At 42.2% G+C, this 4293-nt stretch overlaps 1 long non-coding RNA gene across 1 annotated transcript; it reads right to left on the bottom strand.

The window, feature by feature from the left end:
- Positions 1 to 253: 253 nt before the first annotated feature.
- On the bottom strand, positions 254 to 4092 carry LOC125613908. Its single transcript, XR_007344486.1, has 3 exons — positions 3549 to 4092; positions 1167 to 1269; positions 254 to 579 (listed from the first exon to the last, which is right to left on the bottom strand). It is a non-coding gene; the product is annotated as an uncharacterized LOC125613908 (long non-coding RNA).
- Between the last annotated feature and the right edge of the window lie 201 nt (positions 4093 to 4293).

Genomic DNA, 4293 nt, shown 5'->3' with positions numbered 1-4293 from the left:
GCTACTCATTGACAAGACAGATGTCCGTGGTAGCCAAGCTCAGGAGCCATGTGACCCACCACACACAGACAAGTGACAAACTCAGATCATTGTCTTGTGGCCCTTTAGTGTTCCCTGACAGTACTGCCCTCAGGAGGTGAAGAAAAATACATCCTGAAACTAGAGTGTAAGAGCGGAGAGTATGGATAGAACATGGGGTGTGAGGTCAGGAAGCCCTGCAGGCACTATCACCAACTGAGTCCGCTTGAACAAATTAGGGACCTGAGTACCTCATTTATTTATCTGAAGAAAATACAAATGCCAGTGCTTGTCAGCTCTTTGTATTCCTAATGAATATGAGATAAACATAATTAGGAATATTAATTGTAGGAATTGGCAAAACCTAATTGAAATCAATCATTCTTTTCTGTCCCCCATCTTGCACAGTTGCAGTAGAGAGTCGATGAGTCTAAATGTGCTTGGTGTGGACCCATGATGGACACAGCAGGGCACAGCAGGGCACAGGGGGGAAACTGAACCCAGGCCCAGAACTCAGGGTGGGCCTCTCCCCCAAATGTGTCTCCTCCCAGAGAATGTGACCTGTACAAAGAGAAAGCAGATAGACAGAGCTCACTGGCTCATCCAATCCCATTCCTAACACCCATTTTTGCCCATATCCACCTAAGAGGCTAAAAAGAAAAATGTCCACTTTTTTAGTCTCCCATGTCCCCCAGGAGGGTCATGTGACACAGGTCTAGACAATGAGTTAGGCACAAAAAAAATTTTTTTGTTAGGGAGCTTTTGGTAAACTCTATTTTCTACTTTGTGCAAACCAGAACTGGAGTTTGCCTCCATGGAGCTTCCAATTTATGGGAGGTGGGGAGGTATATAATATTCTTTTAGAAATCTAAGATACAGCATAGTCGTGGGTCTAAGAAAGGCACAGTGCAGTTCTCTGGAAAGTGGTATGGAGTGCTGTCATGTGGGTCATCAGGAACTGCTTTCTGGGGCGCGGGGGTCTTTGAGGTGGGGAGGACTTCCTGAGGTTGGGAGATTCAAACATGGTTTCCAGTCCCAAACTCAGCAGCCCTTAGCGTCTCCATTATTCCAAGCCACATTATGGGAATCCAGCTATGGCACAACTATGACTCTGGATATGATCAGATATAGTTAAATTTGGTACTCACAGAGTATTTTCTTCTGAAGTCCTTTAAAGATCCAATCTAGGGTTGGGGTTGTGGCTCAGTGGCACCGCACTTGTCTAGTACACGTGAGGCACTGGGTTCAATCCTCAGCACCACATGAAAAATAAAGGTATTATGTCCATCTACAATTCAAAAATATATATAAAAAGTCCAATCTAACTAGTCCCTCTGAAGTGTGCAAAGGTAGACAAAGAGTAAACAAGGAAGCTCACACAAAGGAAGTAACTTCTTTTGGGTACTGGGGATTGAACTCAGGGGCACTCCACCACTGAGCCACATATCCAGACCTATTTTGTGTTTTATTTAGAGACAGGGTCTCACTGAGTTGCTTAGCACCTTGCCATTGCTGATGGCTGGCTTTGTACTTGAAATCCTCCTGTTTCAGCCTGTCGAATTGTTGGGATTACAGGCATGAGCCACCGCACCCAGCTATAGGAAGTAACTTCTAAGACTCTAGAGCTGTTTGGGAAGAGCATCTTCCAATCCCCTTGGCCATCCTTCTAGCAACTATCCAGCTTCATCTTCACCTACATAGATTCCTACCATCTCCTGTGTACATAGCCCTCTAGCTATGGAGGGAGGCATCTTTATCTAATAAGCATCTGTATAATGAACTCAGCTCATACTGAGGACATGAAACTCCTATGGAAATAATCTGTACTTTAATTATCCCTAATAGCAAGTCATGGATTTGCTCAAGTTTTAAGTGCTTTCCCTGGTGACTAGTACAATGCCTTTTGAAGATTTCTGTTGGGCTTAGGGCTGGCATGTCAACTGGAAGCTAAGCAAGTTTTATTAGGACCATTCTCTAATCTCTCCAAATATTCCAGCCTAGACCACCATGTATTTAAAATTCATCCATCTATACCTTCATTAGGATGGCAAAATAATAGAAAAACACACAGAGAGAAAATAACAGGTGTGTTGATGACATTGAGACATTTGTGTACTATTGGTAAGAATATAAAATGCTACTATGAAAAAGAGTATGATGGTTCCTCAAAAACATAAAAATGGAATTACCATTCTATCCAGCAATTCCCAAAAAATAATTGATAACAGGGTCATAAAGAGATGTTTGCACATCCATTTTTATAATAGCATAGCAGTGGCCTAAAGGTAGAAGCAAATGTTTATCAACAGACTAATAGATAAACAAAATGTGGTATAGCTATACAAAGCAATATTATTCAGTATTAAAAAGGAAAGAAATTCTGACACATGTTACAACGTGAATGAAATTTACTAAGGAACATGGGCCAGTTTTAAAAGGACAAATATTGCGTGATTCCACTTATATGAAATACATAGAGTGGTCAAATTCAGAAAATGGAAAGTAAAATGGTAGCCTCCAGAATGGGTCTAGATTTTCAGTTTGGGAAGATAAGAAAGTTGTGAAGATGATGGTAATGTTGGTTGCACATGTGAACCTACTTAATGCCACTGAACTATGCTTTTAAAAATGGTTGGTAGCTGGGGTTGTGGCTCAGTGGTAAAGCACTTGCCTAGCATATGTGAGGCACTGTATTCAATCCTTAGCACCACATAAAAAAAAGTTATTAAAATAAATAAATAAATTAAAATGGTTGGTAGATTGGGTTGGGATGTAGCTCAGTGGCAAAGTATCTGCCTTTCATTCCCAAAGCCCTGGGTTCAACCCCCAGTTCCAAAAAAAAAAAAAAAAAAAAAAAGGGTTGGTAGATTATTAAATGTTGTATTTTACCACAATGAGGAGAAATCATCCCTCTTCAATAATATACCTATAATCATAGCAGCTCGGGAGGCTGAGGTAGGAGAATTGCCAAAGTCAGCCTTAGCAATGGTGAGGCACTAAGCAACTCAGAGAGATCCTGTCTCTAAATAAAATACAAAATAGGGCTGGGGATGTGGCTCAGTGATTGAGTGCCCCTGAGTTCAATCCCTGCTACATCCCCACCCCCTAGAATCACATTCTTATAAATAAAAACCCTGCTCCTAAACTGTCCATGTCAGATGTAGTCTGTTTTATGTTTTTGATCATCACAATGGAATTTAAAAAAGCAAGACCTTGAGTCAGAAAGCCCAGTTCAAGTCCCAGTTCTGCTGCTCATTAGCTATGGATCTTGTTATTACAAAACCTAATTTTCCTTGTCATTGGCTGAATATCATATCTACTCTGACTACTTCATCAGGCAGATATAAAGATCCAATTAGATAATTTATGTGAAAGTTCTTAGCAAACCACAGAAGAGTAAATGGGTATAAAATATTTTCAAGATAAGGAGGTTTTCTCTGAGACCAGTGGTAATATTTTTCAACTTTTCCTGCCAAAAAGTTCCTTGTATCATACCTACATTCCATCTAATACAGTTTCAGACAACTTACAAGTAACCTTTCCACTGGGATGTTTCCAGATTCCAGGTTCCGAGATCCTTCCATCTGGCAGGTATCAAAGTAGACAGCAGGAACCCTCAGCAAACAGTTTGGAACCACAAACTTTTGGGGCCAAGGACAGAATTCTTTTCCAGGGTCCAGTTTGGTTTGCAAATTCCTGGCTGTCATAGCAACCTCAAAAGCAAAGGAGGACTGTTCAGTGTCGTCTTTGACTGCAGCCTGGCCTCAGAATGTGCTTGGGTTGGCGCAGGATGAACACTGTGCCTCTCCCTCTGCACAGAGATGGGTGAGGTAGGAGTTATCCAGGCTCATGCCCTCTGGCTGCAGGGCTTCCTGTGCCCCTTGTCACCCAGCTCCTTTTCTGCTGTTTTGTCTCCAAGTGATTCTGCCAGATCATCAGTGGAGAGGGAATTTCCAGAAGAGGCCACTAAGAAATGGAATTAACTCTTTAGTGGAAGCAAATATCTGTTCTTCTTGTGTAGATGTGTGAAGGGGAGAAGGCAGCTGTCTGTGTTTCCATGGTAACCTTTGAGAAACTGATGTGATTCCATTTTGGAAAAACCAGCCTCTACCTTAGAGCAGGGCCTGTCTAAGGGCGGGGGTGGGGGTGGGGGGTCGGTTGACCCTTGTTCTTGGAAAACCCATAGAGCACCTAGGCACCTGGCTAGAGCACCTAGGCACCTGGCTACCCTGCTGAGTTATTTGTGAATAACAGAAAAGGCCTGCGGTGCCAGGT

The sequence above is a fragment of the Marmota marmota genome, unplaced genomic scaffold (assembly GCF_001458135.2).
Source record: "Marmota marmota marmota unplaced genomic scaffold, marMar, whole genome shotgun sequence".
Lineage (NCBI taxonomy): Eukaryota > Metazoa > Chordata > Mammalia > Rodentia > Sciuridae > Marmota > Marmota marmota.
The sequence above is the reverse complement of the archived record's forward strand: the minus strand, read 5'-3'. Positions and strand labels throughout refer to the sequence as shown.